This window comes from Pan paniscus, chromosome 5, assembly GCF_029289425.2.
Source record: "Pan paniscus chromosome 5, NHGRI_mPanPan1-v2.0_pri, whole genome shotgun sequence".
NCBI classification, from domain to species: Eukaryota; Metazoa; Chordata; class Mammalia; order Primates; family Hominidae; genus Pan; species Pan paniscus.
Genome location: NC_073254.2, coordinates 167,400,712 through 167,418,357, shown reverse-complemented (window position 1 = coordinate 167,418,357; position 17,646 = coordinate 167,400,712). Strand labels below are relative to the sequence as shown.

Genomic DNA, 17,646 nt, shown 5'->3' with positions numbered 1-17,646 from the left:
TTTTTGAGCACTGGAAGTACTTAAAATAAAATTTCTTACTTCCAACTTTTGCACTCCTGCAAAATGAAGGGCCAAAATACTTAGATTTTGTAACTGGGGGAAAAAAATCTATCTTCCCAAGCTGAGGCTTTTCATAGCAGCTTTTGCCAGGAGAAGAGATTTTATGTCTGTTATAAACCCTTGAAAATAAGGGCTTATTCTAGAAATATTGGAAGACCGTTAAAACATAGAGGTGCTAGCCGGTGCCACTTTAATTCTAGCCGGTGCCACTTTAATTCACAACCAACTTTTACTTCATAGCTTATATTGAAGAGTTAATTCATGCTCATTTTGTTCCTTTAAAAAATATTGTTTGGGGCCGGGTGCGGTGGCTCACGCCTGTAATTCCAGCAACTTGGGAGGCCGAGGCAGGTGGATCACGAGGTCAGGAGATCCAGACCATCCTGACTAACATGGTGAAGCCCTGTCTCTACTAAAAATACAAAAATTAGCTGGGTATGGTGGCATGTGCCTGTAATCCCAGCTACTCAGGAGGCTGAGGCACAAGAAGCACTTGAACCCAGGAGGCAGAGGTTGCAGTGGCCAGAGGTTGCAGTGAGCCGAGATCGCGCCACTGCACTCCAGCCTGACGACAGAGCGAGACTCCATCTCAAAAACAAAAACAAAAACAAAAACAAAAAACAAAAAACTCTTTGGAAACTGTTATCATTCCTGTAGACACATACTCTAGTTACATAATCTCTTCCTGTAAAAATAAAGGTATAATCATGGTTATCTGTATTTCTTTGCTAAATTCAACTATCAATATACATTTATTAATCTGATCACTTTTCCAGCTAACTCATGACCTTATAGTATTCTATCCAGGGTCAATTTTCACCATAGAAGTAGGAGCAAGTCTTATAAATAAGAACAATCTTGAAGGCAATATTTTAATCTAGTCTTTAATGTGTTCATTACAAATGAGAACTACAAACTAGAACTTACTTTCAAAACTAAGGCAAAGGTAAACTTCCAAAGCTAAATGAAGGTAAACCACTATAAAGCTTATTTCTGTCATGGACATTATGAACCTACTCAGTGATTTCCAACCAAGACATAAAAATTAGTCCAAGGGAGTCCAAGGGAGAAAATAAAGCCATTTCTGGTTTGCTCCTTTCCAATTCATCAGATAATACCTACCATATGCCCAGAGGGCGTGGAGCACTCCCCTAGACACTATCCATAGTAATAGCTCTTTCTAGAACACTAAACTACTTCAAACATCTGCGGACTGCCCCAACCAGATTTAAACTACCAGTGAAATATAAACTACTCGTCATGTATTCTAAACGCATACAAAGCGCTACCATTTTAAAAATTAACTGGAAAGCAGGGAAACCTAACAAAAGGATACATTCTGCTACCACACTCTTATAAATGTTATATTTGTGTGTGTATATATGTATATAAAAGAGAGAGCAGATAATCAAGATTTAAATAAGGTGGTAAAAAACCAGGAAATGAAGATTTTACCAAAACAACTACAATAACCATCCCAAGCTACAACTATGAACAGATTCACTAATATGGTCATTTGCCTAGGTTCCGACAAAACCACGTCATTAAGGACATCAGAACTCAGAGTTTCCTGCAGACTTGGCATCATCTCCTCTCCTTCTGTGTTCATTCCATCTCCTTCCAGTGTTCCAAGGTCCGCTTTTGTCCCAGGAATGGCTTCCAGGTAGTCTGGGAAATGGTCCTGCTGTGAGGGCAAGGTGCTTTGGTTGATAGTATCACCTGTATCCATCTCATCCACGTTATTCAGGAAGTCATCTGCGGTGCAAGGGTCACTAGCTGCCCATGCTTAGTCCACTGTCTGTACTCTCATCTCGAGAGTGATAGGTGCCACGGTTAAGGAAAGGATCTGAGCTATTGGCTGTCCTTGTTCTCAATTCCTGAGACATCCTGGGAGAAGACACTGGATTTTGAGTCCCACTGTCCTGCTCCAGTGTTGGTAACTGGCTACGCAGTGCTAACTCCTGCCGAAGCAGTTATTGCTGTTTCAGCTGCAGCCTCTCCTCCATCTGCAGTTGCTGCGGTCGCATCTGTCGCTGCTGGTTGGAGTTGCTGCCACCATGACGCCTCCTTGTGGGCTCTGGGGAACCAGGGGTGGTGGCTGTTTCACTGGAGCACTCTGATTCTCAGGTTCCTGGCAAAACGAGGGTCAAGCCTTGAGTCTAGCCAAGAGGCGGTCTTGTTCTTATGGTTTATACAGTAAATTTCTCCATCCTGATTCATGGCTTGTTCCCATCCATCAGGAAGAGGACCTGAAGCCGAGTTCATCATATTCTGCTGCACTGGTGGATTGGCTATAACATTCATCTGAGACAGCATGGTCTTCCTGGGGGTCCTGCTGTGTTGTTTTCTGATCGATGTGATTTAAGAAGTATCTCTGACCAGAAGATGCCTTCGCCATCTCCCAAACTGCTGGTAGAGGTACATCATCAGGTATCTCAAAAGAAGACTGTTGAAAATGCTGAGCTGTGGGTGTAGCTGCTGGGCCAGAAACTACTCCAGTGGGGGTCAGTGTCCCAGGAGAAACAGCTCCCAACTGCAGAGAAGCTGGAGAGGAATGAGCTCGAACGTGCTGTGGAGTCAGGGCTCCTGCGATGCCTGCCTCAGTACTGACCCGTTGGGAGTTGGACTTGGGCTCGAGTGGCTTGAAAGAGTCGGGCAGCTTCCGGAGCCTCATGGGCATGGTCTGGTGCACCTTGGCCATCTTGGGGTTCATGACGGCGTTGAAGAGCGCCTCCAGGTTCCTCTCCCAGTCCCCGTGGATGTGCAGGATCTGATGCCCGGTGGGGGGTGCCTGTGGCGCCGCCTGGGTCGCCGTGGGCACCGGCTGCCCTGGTCTGGACCGCGGGCCCTGCCCCTGGGGGGCGCTGCGCCGGTGGCTGTCCTTGGCCCTGGGGGGCCGGTTGAGGCGGTTGCTGCTGCCCGGGATCCATGGCTTCTCCCACCCCTGACACACACTCCCTGATCAGGCGAGCGAGGGCTCCACCTGGATGCCCAGCCAGCATCATTCACCACCAGTAAGGGCCAGTGCTTTCTGTCAGACTGGACAACAGCATCATCAAATCTGTCTAATCAGACGTTTGGCATCAAAAATCGTGTCGGTGGGGTTCATTGCAACTTGATTCTTTGTGGCATCACCAATCAGTCGTTCAGTGTCTGTAAAGGCGACATAGCTTGGAGTGGTTCGGTTTCCTGATCATTGGCAATTACCCCCACTTTTCCGTGCTGGAAAACACCCACACAAAAGTAGGTGGTGCCAAGATCAATACCAGCTGCAGGTCCCTTCGACATGGTTGCTGGTGTCTAGGCCTGGCTCCCACTATGAAGAAAGACACAGAAACCCCAAGAGCTGCAGGCGAGTTCAGTGAGACCCAATATTTATTTATTTATTTATTTATTTATTTATTTATTTATTTATTTATTTTTGAGACAGGGTCTCCCTCTGTTGCCTGTCACCCAGGCTGGGGTGCAGTGGTGCAATATCGGCTCACTGCAACTTCCACCTCTGGGTTCAAGCACTTCTCCTGCCTCAGCCTCCTGAGTAGCTGTGGCCACAGGCATGTGCCAGCATGCCTGGCTAATTTTTTTGTATTTTTTAGTACAGACAGGGTTTCACCATGTTTCCCAGCCTGGTCTTGAACTCCTGGCCTCAAGTGATCTGCCCACCTTGCCCTCCCAAATTGCTGGGATTACAGGCATGAACCACCGCGTCCGGCCTATATTTATTTTTTAAATCTATTTTCCTGATCTCTGCCTTTTGAATGCAGTGTTTAGTTCATTTTTATTCACATAATTACCGACAATTAGTTGAAATTCTCTATTTGTTCATGCATACCTTCTGTTTTTTTTTCCCTAAAGTCTTTACAATATCAATAATAGTATTTTAAATTCCCTGTCTGATAGTTTTCACATGTGGATCCCATTATAATCTGGTTCTATTGATATATTTTTTTGTTGAAAAAGGGCTTTTTTAAAGCAAGCAGATTTAACAATTGTAAACATATATCCACCCAACAGTGGAGCACCCACATAAATAAAGCAAATATTATTAGAGCTAAAGAGAGAGATGGACCTTAACACAATAATAGCTGGGAACTTCAACATCCCACTTTTAGCATTGGACAGATCATATAGACAGAATGTCAATAAAGAAACATCGGACTTAATCTGCACTAGAGACCAAATGGATCTAATGGATATTTACAGAGCATTTCATACAATGGCTACAGAATATACATTCTCCTGAGCACGTGGATCATTCTCAAGGATAGATCATATATTAGGCCACAAAACAGGCCTTAAAACATTGAAAAAATGGAAATAATATCAGGCATCTTCTCTGACCATAATGGAATAAAACTAGAAATTATTAACAAGAGGAATTTTGGAAACTATACAAACACATGGAAATTAAACAATATGCTCCTGAATGACTACTGAGTCAATAAAGAGATTAAGAAGAAAATTGAAAAATTTCATGAAATAAATGATAATGGAAACACAACATACCAAAACCTATGGGATTCAGCAAAAGCAGTATGAAGAGGGTAGTTTATAGTTTTAAGTGCCTAAATCAAAAAAGAAGAAAAACTTCAAATAAACAACCTAATGATACATCTTAAAGAACTGGAAAAGCAAGAGCAAATAAAACCTAAAGTTAGTAGAAATAAAGAAATAATAGAGATCAGATCAGAAATGAATGAAATTGAAACAAAAAGATACAAAAGATCAACAAAACAGAAAGTCATTTTTTGAAAAGATAAACAAAAATGGACAAATCTTTAGCCAGACTAACAAAGAAAATAGAGGAGACCCAAATAAATAAAACTAGAGATGAAAAAAAAAGAGACATTACAATGGATGATGCAGAAATTCAAAGGGTCATTAGAGTCTACTATGACCAAGTATATGCTAATAAATTGGAAAACCTAGAAAGCATACATAAATTCCTAGATACATACAGTCTACAAAGATTGAACCATGAAGAAATTGAAAACCTGAACATACCAATAACAAGCAACAAGATCAAAGCCGTAATAAAAAGACTTCTATCAAAGAAAGCCCTGGACCCAATGGCTTCACTGCTGAATTTTACCAAGCATTTAAAGAAGTACTAGTACCAATCCTATTTAAGGTATTCGGAAAAATAGAGGAGGAGGCAATACTTCCAAACTCATTCTACAAGGCTAGTATTACCCTTATACCATAACCAGACAAAGACACATCCAAAATAAATAAATAAATAAACAAAACTACAGGCCAATATCTCTGATGAATATTGATGTAAAAATTCTCAACGAAATACTAGGAAACCCAATTCAACAATATGTTAGACAAATTATTCATCATGACAAAGTGAGATTTACCTCTGGTATGCAAGGATAGTTCAAAATATGTAAATCAATCAACATGATACAACATATCATCATAATGAAGGATAAAAACCATATGATCATTTTAATTGATGCTGAAAAAATATTTGATAAAATTCAACATCCCTTCATGATTAAAAAAAACTGAAGATAGAAGGAATATAACTCAATATAATAAAAGCCATATATGACAGGCCCACAGCTAGTATCAAACAGAATGGGGTCTGTAAGATTTGGAAAAAAACAAGGATGCCCACTTTCACCATTGTTATTCAACATAGTACTGGAAGTCCTAGCTATGGCAATCAGACACGTGAAAGAAATAAAAAATATCCAAATTGGAAAGGAAGAAGTCAAATTATCCTTGGTTGCAGATGATATTATCTTATATTTGGAAAAACCTAAAAACTCCACCAAAACACTATTATAACTGATAAATTCAGTAAAGTTGCAGAATACAAGAATACAACGTACAAAAATTAGTAGCATTTGTACATGCCAAGAGTAAGCAATTTGAAAAAGAAATCAAGAAAGTAATCTCATTCACAATTGTAACAAATAATAGTAAATACCTAGGAATTAACCAAAGAAGTGAAAGAGCTCTACAATGTAAACTATAAAACACTGATGAAAGAAATTGATGAGGATACCAAAAATGGAAAGGTATTCCATGTTCATGGATTTGAAGAATCAATATGTTAAAATGTCCATACTACCCAAAGTAATCTCTATTCAATGCAACCCCTATCAAAATACCTATTATATTCTTCACAGAAGTAGAAAAATATAGTCCTAAAATTTATATGGAACCACAGAAGACTTAGAATAGACAAGCTATTCTAAGCAAAAAGAACGAAACTGGAGGACTCATATTACCTGACTTCAAATTATACTACAGAGATATAGTCACCAAAATAGCAAGGTACTGGCATGAAAGCAGACCCATAGAACAATGGAACAGAATAGAGAACCCAGAAACAAATGATCCATCTACACTAACCTCATTTTCAACAAAGGTGCCAGGAATATATACATATATATATATATTGGTGGAAAGAACAGTCCCTTCAATAAATGGTGCTGGGAAAACTGGCTATCCATATGCAGAAGAGTGAAACTAGACCCCTAATTCTTGCTGTATATAAAAATAAAAATGGATTGAAGACCTAAATATGTGTCCACATACTATGAAACAACTAAAATAAAACATCGAGGAAACTCTTTAGTTTTTGTTTTTGTTTTAGTTTTTGTGCTTTTTTTTCCCACAAAAAGCACAGGCAGCCAAATCAAAAATGAACACATAGGATCTCATCAAGTTAAAAAGCTTCTGCACAGCAAAGGAAACAAACAACAAAGTGAAGAGACAGAATGGGAGAAAATATTTGCAAACCACCCATCTGACAAGGGATTAATAACCAGAATATAAAAAGAGCTCAAACAATTCTCTAGGAAAAATATCTAATAATCTGATTAAAGCATGGGCAAAATATCTGAATAGACATTTCTCAAAAGAAGACATACAAACAGCTAGTAGGTATATGAAAATATGCTCAACATCACTGATAATCAGATAAATACAAATAAAAATTACAATAAGATATCATCGCACCCCAGTTAAAATGGCTTTTATCCTAAAGACAGGCCATAACAAATGCTGCAAGGATATAGAGAAAAGGGAACCCTCATACCCTGTTGCTGGGAATGTAAATTATTGAAGCCACTATGGAGAACAGTATGAAAGTTCCTAAAAAAAAAAAAAAACTAAAAAAGAGCTACCATATGACCGAGCAATTCCACTGCCAGATAAATAACTAAAAGAAAGAAAATCAGTATGTCAAAGAGATATCTGCTCTTCCATATTTATTGCAGTACTATTCACAATAACCAAGATTTGGGAGCAACCTAAATGTCCATCAACAGATGAATGGATAAAGTAAATGTGGTACATATATACAATGGAGTGCTATTCAGCCACAAAAAAGAATGAGATTGTGTCACATGTAACAAAATGGATGGAACTGGAGAACATTATGTTAGTGAAATAAGCTGAGGACAGAAAGACAAATTTCACATGTTTTTACTAATTTATGGGGGGTAAATTTTAAAACAATTGAACTCATGGAGACAGACAGTAGAATGATGCTTACCAGAGGCTGGGAAGTTGTATTAGTCCATTCTCACACTGCTACAAAGATACTACCTGAAACTGGGTAATTTATAAACAAAAGAGGTAATATGGTTTGGCAGTGTCCCCACCCAAAATCTCATCTTAACCTGTAGTCCCCATAATCCCCATGTGTCACGGTAGAGACCGGGTGAAGGTAATTGGATCATGGGGACAATTTTCCCCATGCTGTTCTTACGGTAGTGAGTTATCACAAAATCTGATGGTTTCATAAGTGTTTGGTAGTTTCCTCTGCATTCATTCTCCTTCCTGCCACCTAGTGAAGAAGGTGCCTTGCTTCGCCTTGGCCTCCTGCCGTAATTTTAAGCTTCATGAGGCCTCCCCAGACATGCAAAACTGTGGATCAATTAAACCTCTTCCCTTTATAAATTAACCAGTCTCAGTGTGAGAACTAACTAATATAGTAAATTGGTACCACGGTAGTGGGGCACTGGATAAGGATACCCAAAATGTGGAAGTGACTTTGGAACTGGGTAAAAGGCAGATGTTGACACAGTATTGAGGGCTCAGAAGAAGACAGGAAGATGTGGGAGTTTGGAACTTCCTAGAGACTTGTTGAACGATTTTGACCTAAATACTGATAGTGATATGGACAATGAAGTCCAGGCTGAGGTGATCTCAGATGGAGATAAGGAACTTCTTGGGAACTGGAGCAAAGATGATTCTTGCTGTGCTTTAGGAAAGAGACTGGTGGCATTTTGCCCCTGTGCTAGAGATCTATGGAACTTTGAACTTGAGTGAGATGATTTAGGGTATCTGGCAGAAGAAGTTTCTAAGCAGCAAACCCTTTGAGAGGTGACCTGGGTGATCTTAAAAGCATAAGTTTTATGGATTCACATAGAGATAACTTGGAATCGGAACTTATGTATAACAGGGAAGCAGAGCATAAAAGTTTGAAAAATTTCAGCCTGATGATGTAAAAGTAAAACCCATTTTCTGGGGAGAAATTCAAGCCAGCTCCAGAAATTTCCATCAGTAATGAGGAGCCAAAATGTTAGTCACCAAGACAATGGGGAAAATGTCTCCAGGGCATGTCAGAGGTCTTCATAGCAGCCTCTCTCATCAGAGGCCCAGGGGCCTAGGAGGAAATAGTGGTTTCCTGGGCTGAGCCCAGGGCCTCACTGCTTTGTGCAGTCTTGGAACTTGGTGCCCTGCTCAGGCTGTTGCTTCAGTGGATGCAAGCTCCAAGCCTTGGCAGCTTACATGTGGTGTTGAGCCTGCAGGTGCACAGGGTCAAGAATTGAGGTTTGGGAACCTCTGCCTAGATTTCAGAGGATGTATGGAAATGTCTGGGTATCCAGGCAAATGTCTGCTACAGGGGCAGCAGAACACCCCAACACAGAGCTCCCACTAAGGCACTGCCTAGTGGAGCTAGAGGGCCACCATCCTCCAGACCCTAGAATGGTAGATCAACAGACAACTTGCACTGTGCACCTGGAAAAGCTGCAGGTACTCAGTGCCAGCCTGTGAAAACAGCCAGAAAGGAGGATGTACCCTGTAAAGCAGCAGGGTCAGAGCTGCCCAAGACCACGGGAATCCACCTCTTGCATCAGTGTGCCCTGGGTGTGAGACACGGAGTCAAAGGAGATTATTTTGGAACTTTAAGATTTAGTGAATGCCCTGCCTGGGTTTGGACTTGCGTGGAGACTGTGGCCCCTTTGTTTTGGCCAATTTATTTCATTTGGAATGGTAGCATTTACCCAATGCCTGTACCCCATTGTATCTTGAAAGTAACTAACTTGCTTTTGATTTTAAAAACTCACAGGTGGAAGGGACTTGCCTTGTCTCAGATAAGACTTTGGACTTGGACCTTTGAGTTAATGCTGGAATGAGTTATGACTTTGAAGGACTGTTGAGAAGATATGATTGGTTTTAAAATGTGAAAAGGACCTGAGATTTGGGAAGGGCCAGGGGTGGGATGATATGGTTTGGCTCTGTGTCCCCACCCAAATCTCATCTTGACCTGTAATCCCCATGTGTTGAGGGAGAGACCTGGTATAAGGTGACTGGATCATGCAGCAGTTTCCCGCATGCTGTTCTCATGATAGTGAGTTCTCACGAGATCTGATGACTTAAAATTGGCACTTCCTTCTTTGCTTGCTCTCTCCTCCTGCTGCCATATAAGACATGCCTTGCTTAATCCTTTGCCTTCCATCATGATTCTAAGTTTCCTGAGGTGTCTCCAGCCATGTAGAACTGTGAGTCAATTAAACCTCTTTTGTTTACAAATGACCTAGTCTCAGGTAGTATATATATATATTTTTTGAGATGGAGTCTCACTCTGTCATCCAGGCTGGAGTACAGTGGCAAGATACCGGCTCACTGCAACCTTCGCCTCCTGGGTTCAAGCAATTCTCCTGCCTCAGCCTCCTGAGTAGCTGGGATTACAGGCGTCCACCACCATGCCTAGCTAATTTTTGTATTTTTAGCAGAGACAGGGTTTTGCCATGTTGGCCAGGCTGGTCTTGAACTCCTGACCTCAGGTGATTCACCTGCCTCAGCCACCCAAAGTGCTGGGATTACAGGCATGAGCCGCCATGCCCAGCCTCAGGTAGTATCTTTATAACAGTGTGAAAATGGACTGATACAGAGACTTTTAAAGGTTTTTTTTTAATCAAATGAGAGAATTAAAAATTTATAACTACAAGACCCATTAGAGTTATTAATCTAATCATTTAATTTTATAGATAAAGAAATCAAAACACAGAGGCCAGTTTGCTTTGGGTCACTTATTTGCATAGGAATAGGCTTCTATTTATAAAGCACTTTTACATATATTATTTACTTTTTTCTCTCAACAGCCCTATATGAGACATTGTGTTTCCTATTCCAAAAATGAGAAAATTAAGGATCATATATCATTTGTGACTTGCCTAAAACTCTAAGCTTCTAAGTCTTATGCTCTTTTCCCCAACCCTGTTAAACCGGACCAAGTCTCTGGAGATCTGAGTTCATTCAATAACTAATGATCACCAGTGTGCCTGGCCATCTTCTGAGTTTAGGAACACAGCAGAGCACAACGTAGGCAAAACATCTGCTGTCATGGGACTTATGTTCTATTGAAACGGACAGATTAAAAAAATAACAGGGGTATAAAAAAGATAATTTTGATTATAATAAGTGTTTGAAGAAATTGCATAAGTTTCTCTAATAGAAGATGGCCTGATATGGGTGGGGGTGGGGGTCAGGTTATTTTAGAATTTAAGTTTAGACACAGAAATCAGAAAAGGCTTCTTTGAGGAGGTGACATTTAAACTGAGACCTGAAAGATGCAAAAGAGCCAGCAGCGTGAAAAGTCAGGAAAGTTCCTGGTGAAAGAGGACAGCAAATGCAAAATTACTGACAAGGGAATGAGGTCAGCATCGTTGAGGAGTGAGGGAATACTGGGATAAGTAGAGGCCAGGTGTGTAGAGTCTTGCAGGCCATGGGAATTTTGGATTTTACTCTAAGCAATTCTAATCTTACCACTGCCACTATGTGCCTCTGTGAACCTAGGCACATTGCTCTCTGGCTTCTTTGACATCAATTTTTTTTTTTTTTTTTTTCAAATTGGAAGCTTGGAATTCTATGCTTACATGATTGTAGAGTGATTTTGCTCCTCTTCCCTCTGTTGTAATGATACCTGACCTACATTTTAAGATTTTAGTTTAGTACCAATTATGATAATAAATAAAGGGCTCAATCTTACATGTGCAGACAAGGCATAACTTTGTTAGGAAGCGAACTAGATTTTTAGACACTGAAGATTATGAACAATTTTTCTACTCAGCCAAAGTTACCTTGTATTATGAGCCCCACTCTCATCCCAACCCAACAAACATGAATAAGTTTAGTACCTTGCAAATTTTTGTCTTGTTAAAGACAAGGTAGAGCTATTTATTATATATCTTTAGCCCAGCACATAGTACCCAATTCTTATTAGTTTACTCTATTGCAGTTTGTACTTTTCTTTACATCATAGTTTCAAACCAGGATCCCAAGTCTTTCCTGGTGATACTAGTTCATGGACTAATGAGGAAAAAAAAGACAATGAGAGAAAAAAAGACTAAAATGATTCTCTTTTGGATTTTACTATTGTTGTTTCTCACCTTAAAGCTGAATTTAAATATTCCTCTCTGAGAAATTAAATGATCATGAAACAGAATGAGAACCTGATAGCTTATTTCAAACCATTGTATCACTTGATTTGGCAATGCCTAAGTTCTTGCCTTTGACTCATGTTTTTGACTGCATCTTCTTAACTATCTGAGGAATCTTATTTAAACAGCATATTAAATATAGATACAGAGTACAGAATATAAAGTGTTACAGATTAATAATAAACTTTCAGATACAGTCAAGCTGTCAAAACTGTCAGAACTATGAAAGCCTTCAAATAGAATATTAGTCTATTTAAAATGAAAGGCAATTTTGTATTTATGGATACGTTCCCAAAGAAACATCAGCAGCTACTGAATATTTAGGACAGAAATACAGATATATTAAATTACAAAACATCTAAAAATATATGTGCGTGTAGGTACATATGATGGTTTATGCATGTGTGTAAATATGTAAAAACATTATCAACCAATATTAACGAACACCTTCTAATTGACAGGTATTATGCCAGATACTGGAGCTAAAAAGATGGACAAATAGCCTTTCTCAAAGAACTCATAATCTGGAGAGGAGATGTATGCATGAACAACAAGCTAGACCACATTGTGATAAGGACTTATCTAATGGTATGAAGAAGTGGTGTAGCAGAGAGGAGAGAGCAATTAATCCTGGGGCATGGACGGCCTTCAAGAGAAGAAAGTGATATTGCAGCTTGATCGTAAAGGGTTACGGGAATTTTTCCAGGCTAAGAAGGAAATGAAGGGTATTCCAGGCATGAACAAAAGCACAGAGAATTGACAGCACGTATTGTTTAGGGGAAAAGCAAATTGCGGGAAATTAGCTTAGAATGGGGTATGATACCCAAATAATGAAATATGGAAGGCAGAATGTTAAGGAGACATCTCACCAAATTAAAGCACTGAACTTCACTAGGGGCACTGGAGGAGCCTTTGAAAAGTTTCAATAGGAAACAGCCTAATTGGAGCTGGGATAGAACGCATTGGAGAAGGAGGAGACTGAACAGGGAGACCCATCAGGAGTATCAGTAATTCAGGCTGAAGATGCAGAAACAGCGGCAGGCCCTGAGCAGCAGGGAAAAAAAGGGAAAGTTGAGAGCCACGTGGGAAGTAAAAAGGACCCACTGGCAACTGATTCGATGTGAGTGTGGAGGAAGGGAGAATATGTGCTTAATAAATATTTATGGTGGGATAATATTTTATGTTTTAAATGATTTATTTCCTCATCCCATATACAAAATACCTTGTTTTTCCTTGCTCGGTTAGCTAGGGCACTTCCTCCTTTTTGTCCTGAAGTTAGAGCTATTGATGAAGAACCAAACAGAAAGAAAAATGTCACTGTCACTGATACAAGTTCTAGAACAGGGTCTTGGTCACTTTTCTATTTCCAATATTTAAAATAGAGTCTGACACATCCTGGGGTCCAACAAATATTTGTTGAATAAAAAAAAACCTGGGAATTGAATTTCAAAAGAGAGTTTCAGAGATTATGGTATAGACAATAGCTTTCAGGCAAAAAGTTTTTGAGTAAATGGCAGCCTGGTTTAAACATCAAGAGCTGAGGTTCTGGCCTAAACCAGAGGCATACAGATAATTGTTATCATGCTATGCAGATGAAAATAATCTCACAGGCTGGGGCAGAGTGTGGACAGGGTTCTGAGCCGGACCCCCATGGGTTAGCTCTAAGGAGGGGAGAGGAACGATGGAACTCTCTGAAGAATTTGAGGATAAGTGGGGGGACTGAGGCTCTACTTCCCCTTGGAATACACAGGCGGTCCCCACATGAGAGTAGATACCTGGATGGCATGGTTCAGCTGAGGACTGGAGAGAGCTCCCCCAGTGTCTAGTGACCCAGAGGGACACACAAGAGCATCTTACCTGAGATGCAAGTGAAAGCTTAGATCATTCTTAATACATATCTGGGAGCCAGAGTCTAAGGGGAGAGAAGGATGGAACACTTGACATTTGAAAGTCTTCAGGGAGTACTGGGCAATTAAAAATTCAAAAGGAAAAGGGCTATGAGAAGTGTTTTGGGGGCTTTGAGTTGGGTCCCTTTTAGAATCTTTTGAGAGAGTCAATAAAGAATGGAATTCCTTTATAAGTACTTTTCATCTTTTGTATTCTGCTCCCTGAAACAACAGGACCTAACAATAGGACCTACAAACAGTCCTGACCTAAGACGGAACCATGTGAATCCTAGCTTCAGTAGCGCAGCATTCAAAAGACCTGTGCCTAGGGAAGCACTTGAGAGGAATTTTTAGGTCTTTCCTCCTCTTCATGGTGGTTACTCTTGGAATGCCTGTGATTACAAGTAGACAGAGGGAGGGAGTCTTATTTTCTAGTACTCCTAATAATAGTAAACATTCATTGAGTGCTTACACCACATCACCAATTCCTAGATAGCCATCTTCATAGTTTTAAATCTTTAAAAAATCAGGATATGTCTTTTAAACACAAATTACCAGTGTTTTTGTTTGTTAGTAGTACCAATAATGGCACATATTACTCTCAGTGGCATCTTAGTTTAATGCAATGCTGTATGCATCAGATACTATCCTGAGCATTTGAGATGTACTATATTAACTTCGTAATCATTACCATTTTACAGATAGGAAACTGAGGCGTAGAGAAGTTTCATAGCCTGCTCAAGGCCATGCATATCATGGAGCAGGCAGTTAAAGTCTTGAAAGAGCCCACACTCAAGTTCCTATACTCTGCTGTCTCAGGCTGGAGAGCAGGGTGCCCCCACAGGGAGGCTGCTCTGCTGAGTTATGTGACTCACATTCTTACATGGAGTCCATCAAACAATCTCAAAGTTGGCACTGTTTCTATTATTTAATATTTGAAGGAAATAAGGTTTAAAAAAAAAAAAAGCTTAAGTAACTTAAAGTCACACTATTGGTAAGCAGCATTGGCCTGACTACCAAAGTCTCTTTTTTACCTGCTTAATTAAAAGTCTTTGAGAGGCAATCTGCTCTATAAAAGAACAGGAAGATAACATTCTAAATTAAGATAATTTTTATATTTAGAGATATTTTATAAAGAATCTGTGAAAAGTATGTTAACTATGCTATGACTAAACCTCCAAAAGTATTTACTGTCTATACCAGATAGGAAAAAATATGCATTTATGAATTTAAATATTGACATGGTTAGGCTTTGTGTCCCCACCCAAATCTCATCTTGAATTGTAATCCTCCTAATCCTCATAGTCCCCAGGTGCCAAGGGAGAGATCAGGTGGAGGTAATCGAATCATGGGGACAGTTTCCCCCATGCTTTTCTCATGATAGTGAGTTGTCACAAGATCTGATGGTTTTATAAAGGGCTCTTCTCCCACATTTCACTCTGCTTTCTCCTTCCTACCACCTTGTGAAGAAAGTGCCTTGCTTCCTCTTCACTTTCCACCATGAGTGTAAGTTTCCTGAGGCCTCCCTAGCCATGCTGAACTTGAGTCAATTAAACTTGTTTCCTTTCTAAATTACCCAGTCTCTGGCAGTTCTTTATAGTATGAAAACAGACAAATATAAATACATTTGTTTTAAAAAACAAATTTCCAGGTACTGGGATTTGGTTACAGTTCTGTTTTGAAAGGTAACCAGAGTAATTTCAGTAAGATCTTGTATCCTGATGATAGCTGGCAATAAACGCATCCTGAGCTGGCTCCCTGGAGTAAACACACAACAAAGAAAAAATTCAGTTGAAACGAAAGGTGCTTACGAAATTCAAAGACATTTTGATCTTCATTCTTTTATTAATGTATCAATTTTTATCCTGATTATAGCAGTAATAATACTGATTTGCTGATCCTGATATAAGACTTGCTATTTGTTCTTCCTTATTCAAATATATCTGATTCACAGAGCTTCTAAACGACTAAGATTTTTAAGATCATAAATCTTTGTGTATGCTAATTCTGTTTTTCTAATGATTTTCAGACGTTATTACATTCCCTACAGTGGCTGAGGTAGGGAAGGCTAGTATTTAGATCACGGTTTTATAAATAACAAAACTCAGGCAAATAGAGGTTAACTTGGAAAAGGTCATTGGTATTGCTGGTAAACTTAGGGACAGAATTCTGGTTTTCACACTCAGACAGACGTGCTTGGCATTTGAAATGAGCTCTATATAAATGCCCACTTTTAATGCACTTAAATACTAGGCAAATGGACTTGTTTAATAATTAACCAATAATCACAGATTGAGTTTTCGTTATCAGAAAAAGTGAAAGTTTCCAATACTAATGTTATGTAATAGATGTTTATAATCTGTAAGAATCTATATAATCTTCATAGAATGAATTCATTGCTCTATTTGTCAAGATGAGTTTTTGTTAGGAGAAGCATACCATGTATTGATTAGTGTGTTTCAGGCACAAATTTATAAAGGTAAGTCTTGGCTCTCTAATTCACTCTAGTTCAAAAACAGCTTAAATAAGAAAGTGAATATAAATTTGTAAGAGGAATTAATGCAAACTGCTCTAAAATTCCAAACTAGCATTTAAGTAGTCTATACTTCTATACTTTCATGTATATATTATGGCATAACATTTATAAACATATTCACGACAGTCCCACTGCATGGGAACAAATTTGAAAAAAGATGGGTCCTATTGCAGGTTCTACTCTCTGGCCCAAGGGTTCAAACGTCAGAGGGTGTGAGGGGCAAAGTGAGGCTACAACGGGAGTGAGGTTAGGAGGGGATACCCCCTTCGGAACGTTTTAGAAATACGTGTGACTTGTCTTTGTTCTTCTTGTGTGTAACCTCAGCATTTGCATATTGAAATACTTTTTAAAAAATTATAAATTGCTTTCATTTCATATCTCTGGCACATTAGTTCAGACACTATGTTGATTTTTAAAAATTGAATGTATAGGCAAGCATATTATCTATAATTTCATTACCAGATAGTAACGGAGACATCTAAACCATATGTGATACAGAGAAGACACTGCTTCTAGGGCATTGCTCTACATCAGGGTTCTCAGTAAGTGTGGTTTGCAGACTGGCACCTTCGGCATCAGCTGGGAACTTGTTAAGATACCAATCCTCGGGCCCCACTGCAGGCTTACTGAATCAGAAACTCTGGGGGTGTGATCCAGTGATGTGTTTTCACAAAAGTTGTGTATCCAGGAGATTCTGATGTTCAAGTTGGAGAACCACTGCTTAGACTAATGGTATCTGCAGTCACATTGTTATTAAAGGAACATGGAAGTTTTCACTTTCTGAAATGTGTGGTCTTCTAACTTTTGTACTCATGCAATGCTGTAATTTCTGGGCATCTTTGATCTTGAAAGCTAAAACACCTGGCTGGGTGTGGTGGCCCATGCCTGTGATTCCAGCACTCTGGGAAGTCAAGGGAGGAGGATCGCTTGAGCCCAGGGGTTCAAGACCAGACTGGACAACATAGTGAGAACTTGTCACTACAAAAAAATGAAGATAAAAAACTTAACTGGAAGTGGTGAGGCACACTTGTAGTCCAAACTACTTGGCAGGTTGAGGCAGGAGGATTGCTTGAACCCAGGAGTTCAAGGCTGCAGTGAGCCATGATTGTACCACTGCACTTCTGCCTGTGTGAGAGTGAGACTGTGTCTCAAAAAATAAAAAAGCAAGCTGGATAAACACCCTAGTGAAGCAGCAGTGTGTTCTATCCAAACATACTCCTGCAGTGCTCTTGGGAGTTACAATTCTCAGCCTCAGCACAGTATTTCTTCCATGTACTAATGTGTTTTGCTTTATCTGCTGATATTTTGAGTGTCTGGAGGTAACAAAGAGTAGGGATGGCATTATTGTATTTACAAACATTATTTACAAATCTACTCAGTATTTAGGAGGGGCCCTGGGAAACAGAGGGATTGCATTATTTCCCTGCTAAATGGGCAAAGAAAAGTAGTTAGCTAAAATAAAACATACTAA

The 17,646-nt window shown here is 39.6% G+C and overlaps 1 pseudogene; it reads right to left on the bottom strand.

Moving 5' to 3' along the window:
• Nucleotides 1–1,005: 1,005 nt before the first annotated feature.
• LOC100987747 (transcriptional coactivator YAP1-like) lies at nucleotides 1,006–8,842 on the bottom strand (annotated as a pseudogene).
• Nucleotides 8,843–17,646: the final 8,804 nt, after the last annotated feature.